This window comes from Silene latifolia, chromosome Y (genome assembly GCF_048544455.1).
Source record: "Silene latifolia isolate original U9 population chromosome Y, ASM4854445v1, whole genome shotgun sequence".
In the NCBI taxonomy this organism is placed as follows: Eukaryota; Viridiplantae; Streptophyta; class Magnoliopsida; order Caryophyllales; family Caryophyllaceae; genus Silene; species Silene latifolia.
Genome location: NC_133538.1, coordinates 6,839,068 through 6,862,674, shown reverse-complemented (window position 1 = coordinate 6,862,674; position 23,607 = coordinate 6,839,068). Strand labels below are relative to the sequence as shown.

General features: G+C 39.2%; 2 non-coding genes across 2 annotated transcripts; one reads left to right on the top strand and one right to left on the bottom strand.

Moving 5' to 3' along the window:
• The first annotated feature begins 14,674 nt into the window (after window positions 1-14,674).
• On the top strand, window positions 14,675-14,781 carry LOC141634604 (small nucleolar RNA R71). Its single transcript, XR_012539331.1, has one exon. It is a non-coding gene; the product is annotated as a small nucleolar RNA R71 (small nucleolar RNA).
• A 6,388-nt stretch (window positions 14,782-21,169) lies between these two features.
• Window positions 21,170-21,276, bottom strand: LOC141636364 (small nucleolar RNA R71). The gene has a single exon (XR_012540982.1). It is a non-coding gene; the product is annotated as a small nucleolar RNA R71 (small nucleolar RNA).
• Between the last annotated feature and the right edge of the window lie 2,331 nt (window positions 21,277-23,607).

Here is a 23,607-nt window from a genome sequence, read left to right as displayed (position 1 = left end):
TAAGTAGGGCATCAATGAGTTGGAATCAATGTTTTGATCATGTTATAAAACTTTTCTCGATAGGTTGAGAAGTTGTGTTTATACATAAAGTTTAGTGGGAGTTACGGTAATTTTAATTAGTCTAATTTGTGGATGACATATTGATCATTGGAATGATTTAAGACTTGGAGATATATAATACATCTTTAATATTCAGATTTATGGAGATAAATCCACATGATATTAGAGTCAAATAAGAGTTCTTATGTTGATAAGATTCATGACTAGTTCAATCGAGTTGAACATATTTGATTGATTCCATTTGCTTCCGCTGTCGGATCAATTAAATGAGTAATGATGTATAACACTTCATATATTTTGAGTATGATGAATTGGAATTGTTTCAAATCGAATTTAAGTAATAGTTACCAAATAGCCATATAGATTATCCTTAAGTGCTTGAGGAAGCATTAAGGATGTAAAGTTAAGTGTTTTGATACAATTCACTAATTTGTGTAAGGGCTTACACTAATGACTGTTGAGATTGTATAAGGTTTCGGACAAAAACCGTATTCAAAATACCTAAAGATGGTTAAGGAACCATTGTGGCTATGTTATTTAAGAAATGGATTTGCTAGAATTGTTCTAGGCAATAAAGAACAATGAGAGATGCTTACAACAAAAATTGAGTACACTTGCAGTCATAAGATGTGCAAGAGGATGGATCCCGCACACTGTGAAAACAGTGGGAGCTATTCTAAGGCTAGAGAGCTTATGTCTTGATTGGATCTATACACGTACTCAGAAAGTTTTGTAATGCAAATGTAAACATTACAAAGAAAACGAGTATGTAGTAAGGTTGAGTAAGGTACAAGAAGTTGATAAAACCTACTAACCAAAGCCTTCTCATAGGCTTAACATGATGAGTCATGTAATATGTCGTTTCAATTGCATTGAGATGAAAAAAGTTTATATAAGATGAAAATGGGTTATAAAAATATGAAGTAGTAATCAGGTATTGACTATTCATATGTGATAATCACATTTGTCGTTCGAGTTTTTAAATCTATAAAAAAAACTCCTTTTCTACTTTGTTACATCCAAACGGGTTGTAGAGACAATATTGAACCCCGTTAAAGTGAACTCAGATTAACATGGTATTTGCCCATAGTCACTTGTATGAGGTGACGCCTCAAAGTGACTAGAGTGTGATGCGATTGATGGCAAGTTCAAGTGCCATAGAGTCATGTGAGATGACTAGTCGGTCACATAGCCAGACTGTTAGGAACACTCTGTCGGGCAGTGACCGCTTATAGAGTTCTGGCAAAATTATAAAGCCTGGTCGTGGCGAGAGCTACTATAGTATTCTAATGAGACGATTCTTTTGACTAAAGACTGTTCGCCTAAGGTGCCACGGTTTCAGATTAACTTTGGTTTATGTTACTACGACCTTTGTAAATGGGGTCAAATGGGCATATTTTGGGTTATGATGGTTATGGCTAGTCGAAGGGAATAGTGCGATAGGAATTGTCCACCCCCTTGTCAGGGTTAAAATAATATCTCAGGGCCACTCGAGGAGTAATGAACTGGAAATGCGTGGCCACGCTCGGAAGGTATCTATGGTAGATAATTCCGGTCAAATCAGTTATTCTCCAAATCGAGGAAACCACTCTCGATATGATCACTTGCAAGTATGACCTGAAAGACACCTTGCATTGAGTGGGAGATAGTAATAGGACAAGGGAATTGGTGACGCACACTTGTCAAGGACAAGTGGGAGATTGTTGGAGTGTCCCCGACAATAATGCGATCACAATTGTCGATCATGATGATCACATGTTTAAATCTCATTTTAGAATACGTAAGGGGTGATTCATTTTATAGTCAACTGATCAACATTAATCGGTAATGATTAACTTGCTAGAGTTTGACGTTACGGTCGTGGGACGGTGGTGGTCAGTTGATCCCTTAAGGTCACACCTAAAGGATGATGCCCTTATTTGTAAAGTTGATTAATTGTATGACAATACAAGTTGATCAATTCCTTAAAATTGAACAATTCAATTGTGAGAGAGAATATTATTTCTTATTTTAATGAGATTAAATAAGATTTATTTTAGTAATAAAAATGCTTTATTACTAAAATTGTTTATTGTTTGAGAAACAATAGAGATAAGAATGAATGATTAATTATAATTACAAGATGTTGTGAATTATAATTATATGACCTATTTTATTTATGTGATCAAGTATCACTAGTCAATTTGTTGTATGTAATTTAATTAATTTATAAAATGATATTTATGTGATAAATATGCATTAAATTAATTAATAACATGTAACATACTATATGTGACATATTGTGTGACAAACGACAAATTGACAAAATAAAATGGTAGTCCATTTTATGTATATGGACCGAAAATGGTGGAGGAAAGTAGGAGTTAGTGGGTTGTTTGTTTATTGGGACTAAATAAACAATATGATTACCTAGCCTAACAGGTATGCATACCTATCACATGGAATAGAACAATTGTGATAATAGATGTGCATAGGTCCCCTAATAGACTCCCTACCCACCGGTTTTCCAGGCCCCTTTTAGAGGAGAATTTGTTCTCTTATCACTCATTCATTATTCATATGCAAAATTAACATGCAAACTCTCTCATACTTTGTTCATCTTTCTCCAAAATTAGGGAAATCATGATCAAATTGTTCAAGTCAAATTACTAATATTATTAGTGTAATATATGAGTATTAGTAATCAATTTTAAGGTAAACTACTAAACAAATATCTAACACATATTATTTAGTAGAGATAAGGGATAATCTTGGGTGCAATCAAGAGGAGTGACTTCTATACTTGAAGTCTTTGGAGGATCTTCCAATTACTCATCATAGCTCAAGAACAAGTAAAGGTAGGAGACCTTACTTGTGCCCATAAACCGAAATATTCAATGTAAGGAACCGGTTTTCCTCTACACTTATTTATATGTTTTGCATGCATAATATCCTTAGGTTTTTATGACTAAAACTTTAAACTAAAATATGTGATATTTAAAATATGATTTCCATCATTTAATTGTCTATACAAACTTAATTCCTTATCAAATATATAAGACACACCATATCTTTTATCTTTCCAAATCACATACAAATTCTCCTAAATTGCTTTCCATGTTTACACGACTCATACACCCCATATACAATTCAACTTTCTAAATTTTATCCTTTACCATATTAATTCTATCACCTAATCTCCTATATCTACCATAACTCCTATTACTATTTGCCACTTACCATAATTGATAACCACTTATCTAGACCTAGACCTACTCCTATAATTACCCCCTCCCTTGCGTGTGAACCGTACCTCACCTCCCACTTGCACAACTTTTTCTCTTTTCAAAACAATTATCATCATCACCATCACCTCCTTTACACAACCATCAACATCACGTCCTTTACACAACTATCACCATCATAATGAATCCTAACCATGCAAAAACCCGATCATCAACCCGCCATCAACAAAGCCGCCACTTTCACAAACCATCATCACCAATACCATCTCATGATCTTAATTCCACTAATTTCCCTTCACCTGAACCAAACCCAACTACGCCCCTGTTTTGTGGTCGGGACGAGTCGATGTCCGAGGGTAAAAGGCGCCGCCTTTTTTAAGGGAAAAATAAGGTAGTTGTTGATGAAGGTGAAGATGTTGAGGAACCCGAGGTTATTGTTCGAAACGGTGTTGCTCGTACCATGCTCCGGGATGTTTCGAAAGCCGCAACAAAAGAAGAGTTAAATCGTGTTCGGCTAACTCATGACGAAAGCATCCTTGTTAATCGTGTTTTAAGGTATTCTCTTCATGGAGGAAGGTATTATCCGAAATCTTGGTTGATTAATGTTCCCGCTCTTAAGTTCTTTGTTGATTTTCTTGATTTTCAAGGGTGGAGTCACATTAGTCAAGTTTCGGGTCCTATTTATCCGGTTTAAGTTGTTCAATTCTTTGCTAGTGTGTCGATTAAGAAGGGAGTCTTGCATGCGGTGGTTAATGGGGTTGATGTGAGGGTCTCTGTTTCGGATTTTTGCTCTGCTTTTTCGGTTCCCGATGACGGAATTGAAATTAATTCGAGTCTAAAATGGTCTAATGTGGTGAGTGAAAAGGAGATGTTAGTTAAAAGGTACTTTGAGGAGGTTGGGATGGACAGAGGTAATATTGTGGTTCGTCCTCTCTCGGCGAAAATTAAGTTCCTCTTGAACTTTCTTTGGAACACGATTGTGCCGAGGAGAGGAGGTCGTGATAAAGTTTCGAGTTATGAGGCTATTGTAATCTATTCATGGCTGGAGGGAAAAAAAGTGAACTTGGCAAGTCTTGTGTTGTATCGTATCGTCCAAATGAGTCTCACGATTACCAAGGAGAAATTAAGTACAACAGTCGACCTACCATATGGGATATGGGTGTCTCGGTTGTTAGAGATAAAACAAGTGGTGGGACGGGATAGTTACGGTGTAAGTGCACGGGATTGCATGTGTGATTAGTTGATCACACTTACGGGTCTTGTCGTTGATGGACCCGAGTTACTTCTTGTCAAGGATGTTGAGAAAAGCCCGGGTGAATCGGTTTTGGGGACTATGGAGGCAAAATTGGAAGGTTTTATGACTGGGTTAATGGAGAAGTTTGAGGAGCATTCAACCAACTTGGCTACGGCTTTGTCCAATGTTGGCCCTTCACGGTCTTTGGAGTCGGTTTTGGATGCTTCTCGGGTTTATTCTTGGATGGATGCGGTGGATAAGAGGTTAGAGGGTTTTGAACAGGAATTGAAAGCAATCTGTGGGGAAGTGTTCCCACATGGTGACCGTCTTACTTTTTTCACAAGTCAAGGTGGAGCGTTGGTCATGCACGGAAAGGCTATGACAAGTGATCAATCGCTTACATTGGAGGCCACGAAAGCTTTTTCCTTGAAGGTGCTCAAATTTGAACGGAGTATTCAAACTCTTTCTCAGCTTGTGCGGAGTTCCTTCGATCGTCTCGATGCCTTGGAGCATCGTACTCAGCCCGACTACGTGAATCCTTACAGAACCCGCAACATTTGATCTACCTCTGCCTTACCATATTTAGCCGCTTCTATTTTTAGCTTTCTTTTTCATGGTGTGTTTTGTAAACTTATCATTCGGCTCAATTTTTGGCATGCACTTGTGGATTATGGCCCAAGTGTTTCTCTAAACATGTGTCTCATTCGGCCCATCTGCTTTAAACATGTTTTCTTAAGTTTGTTTGATAATTAATCTTCTAGATACTTATAGTTATGCGTGCTAAATTTGCTCTTTATGACGTTTTATCTCTTGTCTCGTCTTATATTATTCTAGTCATTTTTGATTTGTTCTTAACTTTTCGATGATGTCAAGAGGGGGAAAGAACGTCTATCATAAGCATCTACCTAAGCTTGCTCCGTGTCAAGACCGATTGTCTCTTAAAGTCCTTAAAGTTTCGGTTTTTGATAAATCGTTTTGTTCTTGCGTTGATCTTTATTATTAAGATGACGGTATTATATTGAGGGGGAACTACATACTTAGTCACAATTTTAGGAGGCTTGCCATCCTCAAAAAGGGGGAATTTGTTGAACCATATAGCTTATATGTTTGTGTTTTGATGATGTCACGGTGTTTTATATTTTATATAATTGTTGCGCGTAATTGTTTGTCTAAGTATTTTAGAATCAACTTATTACAAGCAACAAAGGAGATTGTGATGATAGTATAAAATGTTCAAGCCTCTATTCAAGATCAAACGATATAAAGATTCATTCAAGATTTATGTGAAGACGAAATCCGTCTAAAGATTAATCAAGCTTGGATGATGACGTAGCCTATACTCGAAGATCTCCTTGAATATTAGAATAGTATAGGTGATTATCTCGTAATGATAACAAGAATGAGTTTCTTGAATTGGTAAAGTTATAGCTTTGCAACTATAACATTACTAGTAAAAGAGCTCAATGTTATAGCTCTCCTACTATAACATTGAGATGCTGTGTTTATTATACACGACTTATAATGTTTCAAAATTGTTTTGAAAATTGTTTAAAGTTTATTTTAAATGTTTTGATAAAAGTATTTATTTAATTGATCGGTCCGTTTCGTGTTCACAATTAAATAGATGTGGTCGTTGGGTCACGTCCGAATCAAAACACAATTTATAGATTCACAAACAACTCTACAATTAGTAAAGAGGCAACTAAAGGTCGGATCCCAAGGGACGGGAATTGAGATTAGATTTCTATTGAAACTAGTGGTGTCTTAGGGGTGTCACAATTTGGGTTGATGTAAAAGGTCACTAAACTAAATAGCAATAGAAATAAACAAGCAAGATGAATTAAAAAGGTTGTAAACAATTGATAAAAAGCACTAGGGTGTCATGGGGTCATAGGGGATTCATGGGAATTGATCATACAAACATGTTCTCAAATTATAAGCAAGCAATTATTGTTGTGATGTATTGAGTTGGGTTATATCTTACAATCCTAGGAAAGTTTGGGTCCCGGAGCCGAATTGATTAGATTGTACAACACCTACAAGTTGACTTAGTCTTCCCTACTCAACAACATGCATGGTCTAATGAGACTCTAGTTGGTTTATGTCTTACAAGTCTCATTGAAAAGATAGGAGATGGTAGTAAATGCAAGGATTCATAGGCTTAGCATTTCATCAAACATAACATGTGCATGAGTTGAGATCAAAACAAGCAAGCAAATAGACCATGAAAGCATATTAATTTAAGCATGAATCATTCCCCATGTTAGTTTTCCCTAATCACCCATTAACCCTAGCTAAGAGACTACTCACTCATTGTCATGTTGATCATGCTAGCAAGGTTATCAATCATACCAACAAGAGGAAACATGATGAATAAATGAAAGTAATTAACAATAATTAAAGAGGGATTAAGAGAATTATACCTACTAATGATTCCAATAATAAAGCAAAGATAAAAGAAGTACTTGATGCTTGATTGAGAGGTTGTCAATCTCCCAATAATAACCCAAATAATCTTCAATTACCCAAAATAAAGGATGAACAAAAGAGAGATTAAGGAAATAAAACTTATATTAGAACTTGATTAATTGTTGATTACAATACTAAACAGAGATTTGATTGATATTAACTACTCTAATTATTGATAAGAAGAACATGCTCTTCTAATTAGACTAATGGGGTATTTATAGTGGAAATTAGGGGGATGCATTAGGGTTAACTAAGGGCTAAACTAGTAATTACACTTTTTAGATTGAGCAGGGAGGAGCCGGTATTTTTCGAAGGAAGGGCTTCTTTCTTTGTAGCTTGGAGAAGACGAAATTGCGCTGTACAGGAATCCATGCGTTTTGGAGTCGGGACGGGCGGATTCTGGCGGTGGAACACGGGCATCTTTGAAGGAATCCGGACGGATTCTGGTGGCTGCAAACCCGAGCGTCTTAGGGAGAAAACGCACGGATTGTGCTTGAGGAGGACGGACGGATTGTGGGGAAACCGCACGGATTGTGGCTCAGCATTATTTCTTCTTCTTTTCTTCCCTTTTCTTCATAAATTCCTTGGGGATTTCCTCGGGGACTCAATGATCCTTTCTCAACATTGCTCATCTACTATAATATGTACAAAGGCCTTCTAATCTTGTCTCTCCTTGATGCTTGGTCATTGAAATCAATCAATTTAGTCTCGTTTTGCCATGAAAATGAAAGATTTGCACTCCTTTCCTACCAAGGGATCAAAATCTCAAAGAATATGCAAAACAAAGAACTAAAGATAATAAATGACCCAAATATGCACTACAAAGCATGGGAACAAGGCTAATTCGGGGGCTAAATATGCGCTAATTATGGTCACATCAAATATCCCCTAACCGAACCTTTGCTCGTCCCGAGTAAAGAGGTGACAAAGACTAGGACCATTATTTAAACTAACCTAATAACATAGCCGACATGAGACAATTAGCGGGTCTCACTCCGCCCCTTCAACTCACAACAAGGCAACCATGAGGTAGGATGCCTTCTTGCAAGGCAAGGTGGGTCTTGCCAAAATGGCGACACATCCAAACATTAAGCACACAAAATCAAATAATGGATGCATCTACAAAAGGAATAGCCACTTCCTCATCAAGTGGCGGAGGCAACCAAGAGAGAACAAATTTAAGAGCATGTAGTCCTTCACAAATACTAGTTCAACAAATTACTAAGGCTAAGAGGATGGCACTAAATCACCTCCAAATGGTGTTAAACTAGACTACTTTCGTCCTCAATTTCCAAATGCTTTCGTCAAGAGCGATCGGATGGTGGTGGAATAATGATCCCTATGATGCTAGTAGCATATGACATGACAAGTCTCAAATTCTCTACAAAAGTAAAGGTCATGGATCGTCCCAAGCTCGACAAAGTGGCTTGATAAAAAGGCTTTTTGGGAATGAAATGCTCAAATCTTTATAAACAAGGGTGGATATGATTAGTATTAAAAATTGTCCTCATTTAACTTTCATATTTCAAAAATTTAAGATGGGGTTTGTCCCTTCCGGGCTAGTGTCCTTTGCTTTCGCCAATCGCTTATTAGGCAACCGGTTAACCTCTAGACAATAGCTTTTCGGGGTGATAGTCACTCTGTCTCTGGGCGGCCGAATTCACAACCGTGTGGGGACCCAATTCAATGGATCCGGCTCCAAAGCACATCGAAGTGGTACGCCTCCATCAAAACAATTAAATTTCTCAACATTCAACAATTCATAACTTTTGAGGTTTCCTTGGCATTAAATTACTTCCACATGACAAAATTCTTTGAAATGAGCGCTTCAAGCTTATTGATAGAAAATATTTTTGGGTTGCCTTACCACAAGGTCAATCAAGGTCACCTAGACAAGTTAACCAAGTCCACATCGCATCACGGGGTTGGATAGGTGACTCACATGCAAACCCTTGACTAGGCTTTGGGTCATGGGTCAAAAGACACTAGTAAGACACTATCTAGGGTGCCTTACAACCATTCTAGTAGGCAAAGTCTTAAGTTGAAAAAGTATTTGTAATGGCTTAGTTGCTCTTGTCAAAGTTCTCAATTAGGCACTTTTCAAAATATTTTATCTAAATGCAACTACATGCAATGATGCAACTAATATTTACATCCTAATGCAAGTGATTCTATCAACTAATATGACATATAAACTAAATGCAAGTCCTAAATTCACATTGTTATACCGCATCAATAAAAATAAAGCCACATAGTCATTAACATAAAGAGGAAAAAGGAGATTGGAAAGATCATACCATGCGGTCTTCATGATCCTTATGTCTCGGATGTGGCGTAGTCAATAAATGTGAACAAGGATAGAACAAACACAATATATACAATATAACTACGCTACAAAAGGAATAAACATGTTTTTGGGTTTTTCAATTTTTTCAATTTTTTATGTATTTTCGAAATTTTTCAATTTTTTTGGATTTTTGAATAAAAGTTAAGTTAGAATTCCCCATCCCCACACTAATATGGGCATTGTCCTCAATGGCCAAAATGATGGGAAATTATGCAAACATGATGCATGATTTCTACACTAAATGCAATCTACACTAGTCTACACTACATGATGCATGGTTTTTGTTTATGACGGAGAGGATAATTTAGATTACCTCCCGTTGTGTATGCATTAACTTCCCCAAACCGATCTAGACACTATTGCTAATGTCCAAGGATGGGTGTAGTTCATGCACACACTATGCAATGTATGAAACTAATTTGTCATTTTGGATTTTGAAAGTGGGAACAATAAAATGAGAACACCTCAAAAAGTACCGAGGTGTGAGTCCTCAATGGTGCTAGGACTACTCCAACAATGATCAAGAAAAATAAATAAATAGAACAAAGAGAGAAATAGACAAACCTTGGGAGGGTAGGAGCCTCCAAAGCTTGCTAATCTTCCATCATATCATCACTATCATCATCTTCCTCATTAGAAGTGGTCTCATTGCCACTTCCCTCTGCACTTGCTTCTTCACTTTCTTCTTTATCCTCTTCTCCTTCTTCACTAACTTCTTCATCAATGTTATCATCAACTTCTTCATTACCAACAACCTCATTGTCACCCGGAACTACCCTAGATGCACTCGGAAATAGGACTTCCTTATCCGCCCAACTAGGCAAAGGACATGATGGGTCAAGTAGTCCTTGCCTAGCTAAGTGTAAGAGGGGTGGATATTGATCTAATTAAGCATTTTTCCGATCCTCAAAGGCTTGCTTGTGCATTGCTTGCATGAGAAGAGTCAAATAATCATTTCTTTCTTTAACACCCTCCGGCTTGAACTCTTTGTACTCAAAAGGGTAAGGTGGTGTGAAAATGGAAGAGGAGGGTATTTCAAGTTCACCCTTTTGTTGTTGGATAATATACTCGGCCTCTTTTGAAAGGGGAAGTAGATAATTGGTCCGGTGGACACTCAATCGACAAATCTTTGAAGGCAAAGTGAAAGAACTAGCCTCACTAGTGAGCCATCCATACTTGGTGTCAAGAGGGTTATGGGCAACCCACTTGTACTTGTGTATCATAGTATGAAAATCAACGAGATGACCACCTTCTTTCGCCTCATACTTGTTATCTTTGTTGAAGTTAGGATCAAAGTATTTAGCTAGGATAGTGACTAGGCCTCCATTCACAATAACGGTAGTGCCTTTCTTCCCACAATCAATGTTGAGCCATCTATCCACCAATAGTCTTAGAAAGTTGAAAGGCTTGGTGTGTACTCTTCCAATGTTCAAAGCCGACTCAAGAAGAACAAAATCGAGTTTGGTGAAATGGTTGCTGTCTTTCCTTGCATTGATGGTGCTCCCTACGACCTTGTGCCATACTCTTATGCCCGGATGGTGGAATAAAAGAGCACGACTCGCATGAAAGTCCTCAAATTTCCTTCCGGAAATTGCCTCCCAAAGAGGGTCGGGGTCATATTTGCCAACATTCTTAAAATAACTCGGTTCATCACTAAGACCCAAAGCTTTACCCAATTCCTTAAAGGAGATGCGTCTACTAACATTAGCTAGACGAAACTCGAGGTTCTCCATAGTCTCAACCTTGTTAACTTTCAAAGAACTCAAAAATTCTAAGGTAAAGGAGGGGTATGTCAATTCTTTTGATTCAAACAATTTCTCCAACCCCATGGCTTTGAAAAAGGCTCTAGTTTGCTCAAGGACACCCAACTTTTCTAAGGTATCTTCACATATAAACTTGGTGGATCGAAATGATTTTCTAGCAAACTTAGCAAAAGTGTCCCTATAGGTTTTGGAAATGAAAGTTACCTCCGGATAGTTTGCAAGTTGATCAATTTCCGGAGTAGTAGATGTTGTTGCACCCATGGGAGGTTGTTGTTGTTGTTGTTGCACTTCCAAGTTTGGGTTTGCTACCACCATAGCCAATGCTTTCATTGCTTGAAGAGTCTTTTGCCTTTGTGAAAGTGTCTTTGCCTTTGGTGCCTTTGCCTTTGTTGCCTTTGTTGCTCCCTTAGTCCTTGCCATTGATGAATTAACCAAGAAAGAGTGAAAAATCTTCAATTTCTAGTGCACCTAAATCGATTTAAAGATGAAAGGCTTTGCCTTTATAAATTCAAAAATCGACTCAAAGGTTGAAGATTTTGTGCTTGGTTTTGATCTTTATTGAAAAAGGAGTGATTGATTTGTTATTAAAAGGATGTTTTGATTTGATTTTGGTGAATGTAGTTGAGGAATTTTGTTTTTGTGATGGAGAGGATGAGGGTTTTGAGGGTTTTGAGTAGTGTTATGAATGAAGGAATGAAGAAATGAATGTGGGAGGGGTTTTATAGAGCCCGAAAATTCGAACTGCAGGGGCAATCCGTGCGGTTTCTGCTCGGGACGGGCGGATTCTGCCTTTTCTGGGTTGGGAAAAACTCGCCTAAAGACGGGCGTCTTTAAGGGAAGACGCTCGGATTCGCAGACACGGGACGGGCAGATTATACAGAAGACGGGCGGATTTCAGTCCAGGGATTTTTCTTGTTTTCCTCAGCCAAGAAGACGGGCGTCTTCCTTTCAGGACGGGCGGCTTTTTGAAGACGGGCGGATTATGATGCAGGACGCCCGGATTCGTTGACAGTCAAAAATATCAGAAGTTCAGCTCATTTCAGGACGTGCGTCTTCTACCCAACACGCTCGGATTTCTTGAAAACGGGCGGATTCTCCTGAATCCGCTCGTATTCGACCCCTTTGTACCCGGATTCAGTTCCATCCGTGTACAATGTATATCCCTTGTCATTTGTCCATTCTTCTTCATATCTTGTGCTCTTCATTGTGGGGGCACTACTAAGGCATGGATAGCCTAGGCAATTCCCCATCCCCACACTAAGCTAAAGCACTACACATTAATTGAAATTATTAATCCCTCCCTCACTTCTCTCAAACATGATAATTATCTTGATCAAAGTATAAAAATCCAAAAATAACAAAAATGCAATACAAGAATTGAAATGCAAGTTAGGGAGTTAGAAATATTTACAAATGGTGGTTTAGGGAGGACTCCACCAAACTCTCATTCTTGATGAGATGTCAAGGGGGCATGTCCAAGGTGTTGTTGATGTTGCTCAACACCTTGAAAAAGTAATCCAAAGCTTGTTCATTATCATGGTAGAGGTTTTCAATAGGCCTTGGCCCTTGTTGTTGGTCTTGATCGATGGCATTACCAATGTAGGGATTAAAAATCCCTTCAAATTCGTCGTCCCAAAGACCACAAATTTCATTAAGTTGATCATTGAAAATCTCTTGATTTGATGGTGACAACTTTCCCATTTTCTTTTCTTGGCCAATGAGGCCATCTTCTTCATTGCTTGATTTTGGTGAGCTTTGCAAGCTCTCTTTGTCACAATTCACTTGCTCTTTGAATGGAGCATCTTCAATTTTCTTCTTCCATTGGAGTTCCGACTTCTTCCTTTCATCCTTCCGACTATAATGATCGATCATAAAACACGGTTCATGTAAACGGGGAGCTCTCATAGTCTTGTCAAGATTAAAAGTTATACTCTCATCTCCCACTTCAAGAGTGAGCTCACCATGTTTTACATCAATCACCGCACCCGCGGTGTGTAAGAAGGGTCTTCCAAGAATGATTGGAATGTTGGAGTCTTCCTCCATATCAACAATGACAAAGTCCACCGGGATGAAAAACTTCCCAATTCGCACGGGGACATCTTCCCATATCCCTAATGGTGTCTTCGTCGATCTATCGGCCATTTGGAGTGTGATATTGGTGCATTTAAGCTCTCCCATCCCCAACCTTTTACTTACCGAGTACGGCATAACACTCACACTAGCCCCTAGATCACATAAGGCTTTGTTGATCGTGGTGTCGCCAATGCTACACGGTATTGAGAAGCTTCCCGGATCCTTTAGTTTTAGAGGTGAACTCCCTTGAAGTATTGCACTACTCACCTTAGTGAAGGCGATAGTCTCAAGTTCCCGGATCGACTTCTTCTTTGTGAGGATGTCTTTCATGTATTTCGCATAGGCCGGCACGTGATTGATTAATTCCGTGAAGGGAATTGAGACTTCCAAATTCTTCACAATTTCCATAAACTTTCCAAGTAGGTCATCAAATTTGGGCTTGGCTTGATGACTTGGAAAAGGAACTCTAATCACAATGGGCTCCTTCTCCTTGACCTTGTCTTCATTTCTCTTTAAAATTTCTTCTTTTGATGATTCTCCGTCTTTGGAGTTTTGCACAATTTCTTCCTTATCACTAGCTTCCACAAATTCATCCTCAACTTGCTTCTTCGGTGCTTCATACCTTGTACCACTTCTCAAGTGAATGGCACTAACCGTTTCATGTCTTGGGGGATTACTTTGAGGTGGTAATTGCCCCTTTTGTCTTTGTGAGCTTGAAGATGCTAGTTGATTCAATTGTGTTTCCAACATCTTGGTGTGAGCTAGAATGTTGTTGATGGTGGTTTCCTTTGCTTGACTATCTTTTTGCATTTGAGTGAAAAACTCTTGTTGATTCTTTTGCATTTGGAGGACCGCTTTTTGAACATCAAAACCTTGGTCATTTTGGTGATTGTATGGATTTTGATTTTGGTAACCTTGGTTTTGGTTGTAAAAGGGTCTTTGATTTTGGTTTCTCATGGGAGGTGGAGTGTAAGTTGTTTGAGGATTTTGAACATTTTGGCTTTTGTATGAGAGATTTGGGTGAAACTTGGTGTTTTCATTGTAATAGTTGGAATAAGGGGTACCACTCTTGTATGCTTGGAAAGCATTTACTTGTTCATTTGTTCCCCTACATTCACTTTGGTCATGTCCCAAAGTTCCACAATTCTTACATATTCCACTTGGGATTGATGAGGATCCCGTCATGGCATTAACATGATAATTTGGTGATTTTGAGGCTTCCTCAAGTTTAGCCATAGCTTGTTCAAACTTCAAATTGATTGTGTCAATGTGAGCACTAAGTTGAACACCCAATTGAGTAACGGAGTCTACTTCATGCCTTCCTCCTCTAGTAGCCTTGCGAGGTCTACTATATTGTGAGTTATGGACCGCCATTTCCTCAATATTGTTCCATGTTTGATTGTCATCAACTTCGGTGAACATTCCATTTGATCCCATGTTGAGAATGTTCCTTGAATCTTCATATAAACCGTTCCAAAATTGTTGTACCAAGAACCATTCGCTAAGTCCATGGTGAGGACATGAGCGATAAATTCCTTTAAACCGCTCCCAAGCTTCATACAAAGATTCTTCATCCCTTTGCTTAAAACCCGTAATTTGAGCTCTTAGCATGTTAGTCTTTTCTGGTGGGTAGAACTTTTTGTAGAAAGCTAGAGCCAACTTCTTCCAAGAATCTATTCCGAGAGTGGCCTTGTCAAGGCCCTTCAACCATTGTTTCGCGGTGCCAATTAGAGAAAAAGGAAATAAGACCCATCGAATTTGGTCTTGAGTCACACCGGTTTGAGAAATCGCATCACAATAGTCACAAAAGGTTTCCATATGAGAATGAGGGTCTTCACTAGGCATCCCCCCAAATTGGCTCCTTTCGACTAATTGGATAAAGGCGGATTTGGCAATAAAATTTCCGGTTAGATGTTGTGGTGTGGGAGTACCATTGGGTAGGTTCTCCTCGGTGGGTACGGAATGTGACGAAAACTTAGGCATTGTAGGTTGATTTTGTGGGGTATTTTGTAATGGGTTCTCCTCACCTTCTCTTGCAAAAGAGTTGATGAACTCAATAGTTGGTTGAACAACCTCACTAATACCTCTCAAATTCCTCCTAGCAAATCTCCTATTGTTTGTCAAGGTTCTTTCAATTTCACGGTCAAAAGGTAACAAATCACCTTGTGACCTTCTAGACATGCAAAATATCAAACAACTCGAAAATAATTAGAACAAACCTTGAGGAGTTTTACTTCCCCAAGGTGAAGAAAGACACAACTAATAACAATAAAAGAAAATCTAAATCAAGTAAACACCGTCCCCGGCAACGGCGACATTTTTGATCGGTCCGTTTCGTGTTCACAATTAAATAGGTGTGGTCGTTGGGTCACGTCCGAATCAAAACACTATCTATAGCTTCACAAACAACTCTACAATTAGTAAAGAGGCAAGTAAAGGTCGGATCCCAAGGGACGGGAATTGAGATGAGATTTTTATTGAAACTAGTGGTGTCTTAGGGGTGTCACAATTTGGGTTGATGTAGAAGGTCACTAAACTAAATAGCAATGGAAATAAACAAGCAAGATGAATTAAAAAGGTTGTAAACAATTGATAAAAAGCACTAGGGTGTCATGGGGTCATAGGGGATTCATGGGAATTGATCATACAAACATGTTCTCAAATTATAAGCAAGCAATTATTGTTGTGATGGATTGAGTTGGGTTATATCTTATAATTCTAGGAAAGTTTGGGTCCCGGAGCCGAATCGATTAGATTGTACAACACCTACAAGTCGACTTAGTCTTCCCTACTCAACAACATGCATGGTCTAATGAGACTCAAGTTGGTTTATGTCTTACAAGTCTCATTGAAAAGATAGGAGATGGTAGTAAATGCAAGGATTCATAGGCTTAGCATTTCATCAAACATAACATGTGCATGAGTTGAGATCAAAACAAGCAAGCAAATAAACCATGAAAGCATATTAATTTAAGCATGAATCATTTCCCATGTTGGTTTCCCCTAATCACCCATTAACCCTAGCTAAGAGACTACTCACTCATTGTCATGTTGATCATGCTAGCAAGGTTGTCAATCATACCAACAAGAGGAAACATGATGAATAAATGAAAGTAATTAACAATAATTAAAGAGGGATTAAGAGAATTATACCTACTAATGATTCCAATAATAAAGCAAAGATAAAAGAAGTACTTGATGCTTGATTGAGAGGTTGTCAATCTCCCAATAATAACCCAAATAATCTTCAATTACCCAAAATAAAGGATGAACAAAAGATAGATTAAGAAAATAAAACTTGTATTAGAACTTGATTAATTGTTGATTACAATACTAAAGAGAGATTTGATTGATATTAACTACTCTAATTATTGATAAGAAGAACATGCTCTTCTAATTAGACTAATGGGGTATTTATAGTGGAAATTAGGGGGATGCATTAGGGTTAACTAAGGGCTAAACTAGTAATTACACTTTTTAGATTGAGCAGGGAGGAGCCGGTATTTTTCGAAGGAAGGGCTTCTTTCTTTGTAGCTTGGAGAAGACGAAATTGCGCTGTACAGGAATCCGTGCGTTTTGGAGTCGGGACGGGCGGATTCTGGCGGTGGAACACGGGCGTCTTTGGAGGAATCCGGACGGATTCTGGTGGCTGCAAACCCGAGCGTCTTAGGGAGAAAACGCACGGATTGTGCTTGAGGAGGACGGACGGATTGTGGGGAAACCGCACGGATTGTGCCTCAGCAACATTTCTTCTTCTTTTCTTCCATTTTCTTCATAAATTCCTTGGGGATTTCCTCGGGGACTCAAGGATCCTTTCTCAACATTGCTCATCTACTATAATATGTACAAAGGCCTTCTAATCTTGTCTCTCCTTGATGCCTGGTCATTGAATTCAATCAATTTAGTCTCGTTTTGCCATGAAAATGCAAGATTTGCACTCCTTTCCTACCAAGGGATCAAAATCTCAAAGAATATGCAAAACAAAGAACTAAAGATAATAAATGACCCAAATATGCACTAAAAAGCATGGGAACAAGGCTAATTCGGGGGCTAAATATGCGCTAATTATGGTCACATCATTAATTAAGCCCGGTTTAGTGCGGAGTTCGGTTTTATGTTGAACCTTGACTAGTAGTTGTTTTGGACCAACTTATGAGTTGGACCTTGCTACTAATTAGGGTTTCAACAAAACCTCTCTTAAAACCTAAATTCTAACCCATATATTGAGCTAGGGTTTGCCCGAGTCACGAGGCTTATGAGCCGTGACATCTTGTGTTACCTATGGTATATTTGGTAAAGATTTTATTCCATAATAATATCTTTACATATCTTATATATCTTACTTAATATATTTGTTTATGATAAAAGATATTCTTGTTTTAGGAAATCTTATCATATTTAGAATTTATAGTAAAGATAATATTTGAATAGATTATATTCTATCTTTTGGAATATTCTTTATTATCTTTTAAGGCTTTTAGGAAAGAAATAATAGAAGATATGATTTGTTAACATATCTCCTTTATTCGGCTATTAGGGTTTGTGTAAACCGAGTTGCCCTAATCTTTCCTTCCTATAAATACTTTACTTTTTACACCATCTAAAAGAGAGACCTTAAGCATAAAAATTGATTTTAATTTTACAAAGCAAACCGTGTGTTTTCAAGCAGAAAAACCGACTTGTTATCTTTTGAAAGGTCATGTGTTTTAAACTCGTATATTCGTTCTTATTGTTATCGTTATAAGATAATAGTGCTTAGTTGATTTCTTACTTGTTCATTAATGTGAACCTTTGCAAGAATCATTAGTGCTTTCTTATTAGCGTAAGTTCGTCACTCGAGTATTTAACGGTACTCATTGAGTTACAACTAGAGTTAGTTGTACGATTTGGGTTAGTAAATTTGTAATCCGTAGAAAGGTACTAAATTTATTAATCGAGAATAGTGGACGTAGGTTTCGACTTGTGAAACTGAACCACTTCAAAAACCGTGTGTCTCCTCGTTCTTTGGTTTGTTTGTTTATTTAGTTTTACATTCACTAGTTGATTAGTTAAAGTTTAATCAATAAACTTTAAATAATCAATTGCATATACATAATAAAAAAAGCTCAGAAAAGTTTTAAATCCTCAATTCACCCCCCCTCTTGAGTATTTTGGATCAATAGACTCTTCAGTTTAAATCCCTTGTTCTGAAATAGCGTCACTCGACCAAGTGCCAAGTCCACTCGGTCGAGTGGACTCACGCGATCGAGTAAATACCTTACTCGGTAGAGTGGACTCAGTCGGTCGAGTATACTCTTTACTCGACCGAGTGGACCCACTCGGTCCGCTGCAGTTCCACTTCGTCTAGTCTAGGTCAAGTGTAACGCTATCCTTCCATCCTGAGTGATCTCTTATCGGGTCTAATGGTCCTCTCACGCATCCTAAAGTTCAAGTATGGGTCCTACAATGACCGGGTATTACAATAAATTAAACAAATCATGCTATGATGAAGGAATGGAGAAGATAAGAATGGATAAGTACACATATTCACGGAAAATTGAGCTGGCTAGACTACACTCGGTCGAGTGCTGAGTCCACTCGGTCGAGTGCCGCCGTTGCACTCGGTCGAGTGTCCTCCTTCACTAGGTCGAATGACCCATTTTTAGAAATCTTACAGATTCTGGAAAGTAGTCCACTCCGTCGAATGAATGAACCACACGGTCGAGTGTCTTAGTACTCGGCCTAGTGTTGGCTCGCACTCGGATGAGTGGCTTACTGATGCGTGTCCAATATATGATGTTTTGCACCTCATTTCACACGCATTTCAGAGCTCATTTGTGTAGTTTATGCTACTATTTGCCCCATTTCGTCTACTTTCGTATTTTTATGTAATATTGCAGATTTATGCGAAAATAAGTAGATATTGAGTCAAATCCGTCCCCAAGAACATTGCATTGCATTTGACATGAAGTATTTACTCAAGGAACGAGCTTGGTGCGCATTTCGAGGCCCGAAAGACAAATCCACGAGAAGTTAGAAGTCAAGTATCAGCTACTTCAGTCGATAGACCGTTGCCCTAAGTCGATCGACCAACCCACGATTTCCAGCAGCTACTGTTCAGCGAAGAGCAGTCGATCGACTGCCTTGCGTGGTCGATCGACCAAGCCGCTAATTCTGACGTGAATAAGAAGATCGAGAATTAAGAAGCCCATTGTACATTAGGTTTTGGAATAAGAACTACGTTGTATTCCTATATAACGTAGCTTTAGCATTCAGAATAATCATCTAGTTTTCTATCAAGTTTTCATCATTCAGTTCGAAGATACAATTCAACATTCAAAGTTTAGTTCATTCTTTAATAAAGTTTCTGTTTTGCATTCGGTTCTGATCTTCCCTTTACAATTCCTTTACACGGTATTCTTCTATTTTATTATTCAATTTGTTGCTTCCATTCGTAGTATAGGATTGCTAGGTTAGATCTCCCGAAACCAATTTATCACTATATGTTAATCGCTTGTTTAGATAATTTAAGCATGATTTCGAATGTTTTAATTGTTAAGTTTATTGCTGTTTTTATCATGAGTATGAGTAGCTAAACCCCCACAGTGCTAGGATGTAGGGAATATGTAGCGTAGGCGGCATTAGAATAGGACGACCTAGAGTGTGCCATGGTCGATCGACTGGGCTTCCTGGTCGATCGACCGGCCTCGTGAGATTACCTTCGTTTTAATTAATTTAATTTCTATGTTTGACGAATCGAGTGCACGCGACTAGTTGAATGCCTAGGATTTGACCGACCCAATAAAGATCGAAAGATAGGGGAGGGAGATAGCCTACCTAATTAAGACGACTAGATTAATGGGATCGAAAGATGAGTTAATTTAGCCTTTTTAGTCACTATTCAAGACGAAAGTTAGTATTAGTGATATTAGGGACCTGTAGCGAGATCGAAAGATGCTACCTGTAAGAATGGACCGAGAGGACTTCTTATTTTCCCGTCTCACGTGTTTGTTTTAGACCTACCTAGTACACTGCCGCCGAAACTACAGTGAACCGACCATCTTAGCACCCCTTTTAATATTTGTTTTATCCGTTTATTTAGTTTATTGTCTTTTATTGCCTTAGCTATAGACCAAATCAAATCAAACCCCCACTTTTGTTACCTTGGACTTAAAATTAGACAACTAATAATTGCATCGCCTCCCTGTGATTCGACCCTGTTACCACTAGCTTCTCTTAGTTTTAATAGGTATTATAAATTTTATCTTTGGTGCACACAACGACGGGCATCAAATTTTGGCGTCGTTGTCGGGGAGGCATTGTTTAAAATTTTTAGTTGTTTTTATTTTTTAGTCTTTCTTTTAGTTTAAGGGACATCTGTTCCTTAAACTCCTCTCATATTCTTCTTGTAGTTTCTTCTTATGCGCAGGTCACAGGGTGGTGAATTACTATCATTCAATCCCGAGATTGAGAAGACTTTGCGTGAGTTGAGACGATCATCTAGAGTATTGCCGACAGAGGAAGAGCTGAGTACTCTGTCTAGTTACTACGAGAACGAGCTATTTGAGGAGGATCCACATTCATCTCTTGTTTCCACTTCTTCAGCTGAGACCGTCACATCTCTCCAGATTTTCCAGTCATGGCCGAAGAAGCAAGTATAGCCAGTCATTCGGAGCCGACAGCTGCGAATCTTTACAAAGGATTTGCATTACCCGGGGAGGACAGAAAATTCGAGCCGAAGCCTTCTTATATTAACTTGGTTGAGAGAAACCAATTCGGGGAAGCTGCAAATGAAGATGCAGCCAAGCACATGGAGACAATCATAGATTATTGATGTTCCATACCCCCACCAACCGGTGTGACCCAGGACCAGGTGAAGGAAACTATGTTTATATTCTCTCTTCGTGATGCTGGAAGGGAGTGGTACAGAGACCTGGATCGAGCTGCTAATGGGATCACTGACTGGAATTCCTTGGCCCTAGCATTCTACAAGAAGTATTTCTCTGCCTCGAAGACTAATGCCATTAGAGCTCAGATCACGAGCTTTAAACAAGGTCCTGATGAGAATTTTCATGAGGCATGGGTCCGTTTCAAGAAGTTGGTGCGAACCATTCCGCACCATGGGTTTGAGAAATGGAGCCTATGCAATCAGTTTTGTAATGGGCTCTATGACGATCAGAGAGCTATCCTGTATGCTGCAGCTAGTGGGAGATTCCAGGAGAATGTTGGAGAGACTAAGGGGTGGAAAATTATTGATGATTTGGCCACCCATAAAGCTGAGTATGGGAACTCCAGGGGAAATCAAAGGAGGAGTGCTGAATCCCCCTCTGTAGCTGCACTAGAGGCTCTCACGTCGAGGTTTGATAAGTATGAGTTGGGAGGAGCTTCAAAAGGAGGGATCTATCACGTGAATGCTGTTTCAGACGGTCCTTTCGTCTAAAAAAGATATGGAGCTGAGGGACATGTTTCAGATAATTGTCCTAATCCCTTTGAGTCTTGTGCTGTCTTTCAACATTATAGGCAGACGAACACTTATTATGAGCCGAATGTCCATCCGAACTTGAGGTGGAGTAGCCAAAATGTCTTGAACCCGACTCAACCTCCACAGCAGCAGCAATAGCAGAATTATGTGCCTCCTCATAAGCAACAACAGTTCCAAAAGCCTCCATATGTTCCACAGCAGCAGCAGCAGTCTCAAGGCTCCGAATTTTCCGAATTGAAAAACTTGTTGCTGAAAGAGTCTCAAGCTAGAGAGGCCGGGATGAAGATGTTAGAGAGCCAAATTGCTCAATTAGCAAGCAAGAATTTAACTCGAGCTCCGGGACATTTACCGACGCAAACGGGCCAAAAGGAGACCCTTAATGCCATTACTTTGAGGAGTGGGTCTACCCTTGATGGACCCGCTATGGTTGAGGATGTCACTGAAAAAGATGAGGCGGAACCGAGTAAGAAGAAAGCTGGAACGAACCGTGGAAAGAAAAAGACGATTACCAGGTATATCGGTCGATCGACTGATATACCCAGTCGATCGACCAGTCCGCGAGATGCACTAGCTTCTGGTCCTGTAGATGTCAGTCGATCGACTGACCTACATAGTCGATCGACTGACAACGCTGCTGATGGTGAGTCTTTTCGTCCTCCAATGCCAGACAACTTGAGGGACCACTTGTTTCGGGTACGACTACTCCGAATATATTGAGGCAAGACCCGAATGCTGATGGGTCAGTTCCAGTTTCAAAATATGACCCGATGACGATTAATGGATCATTTTTGAGACGGTCTGAAGAGGGGTCAAGCTATAACAAGGAGAAGGTCGTGGATTTTCAGCCTACCAGCCTAAATCCACTGACGCCGGCATGAGAGATTTAGAGGAGAGGGCCAAGTTGCTTCTTATAGCCCCCTATCCAGAAAGATTGGTGCCGACGAAGGAATAGGTATCGTTTAATAAATTTGAAAATGTTATTCGTAGCTTAAACGTACAAGTTCCTTTCCTTGAATTGGTTAATCAAGTGTCTGCTTACATGAAATTTATTAAGCAACTTTTGTCTAAGAAGAAGTCACTTGAAACTGTGCATACCGTCGCACTAACTGAGGAGTCATGTTCTTATTTGACCCATACTGCACCCCATAAGCTAGAAGACCCAGGTAGCTTTTCCGTTCCATGTAATATTGGCACCTTTCCTATTGAGAAGACCTTGTGTGACCTAGGAGCCAGTATTAGTGTAATGCCCTTGAGTCTTGCTAGAAAGCTGAAATTGACTAGGTTTGTAGTTACCAACATGACCGTACAGATGGCTGATCGTTTTGCGGTCCAGCCTATAGGAGTCTTAGAGAACATTCCTGTGAAAATATGGAAGTTTTTCTTCCCTGTTGACTTCGTTTTGCTAGATATGCCCGAAGATGCCCACATACCTATCATACTAGGTAGACCATTTTTGCACACTGCTGGTGCAGTTATTGATGTTGGCTCTGGGACTTTGACCTTCAAAGTAGGGAAACAATCCATTGTCTTTGCTCAGACCGCTAAGAAGAAAGACCCCATGTGGCCAATCACTTGTAATACAGTTTCTGAGAAGAAATCTTATTTTATACTTCCTGATATGCCTATCTCTGTTCCTATTCCTGTTGTGACACCTCCGCCCCTGCATCGGGAGCAAATTGGAGGAAGATTCTTCTGTTTTGAATATTGCAGGAGCTGGTTTGGGGAAGGAAGAGCTACATGTTGCTCCAGCTGTGAAGGAGCCAATCGTTCAAAGAGGTGGTCTAGGATGCCTTAGCTATGGCACTGATGAGGAGCCTGAGGATGAGCCGGTCAAAGTGACGAAGTCCGATTTGGATTCTGACGAGCTTGAGGAGGTCATTGAGTGGGAAGATGTCCGACATGTTGATCCGTTGAGTTTAGCGGATGTTGGAGTTGAGAAGAGTGCAGCTGAGAAGATGAGCACTGTAGAGGCTACT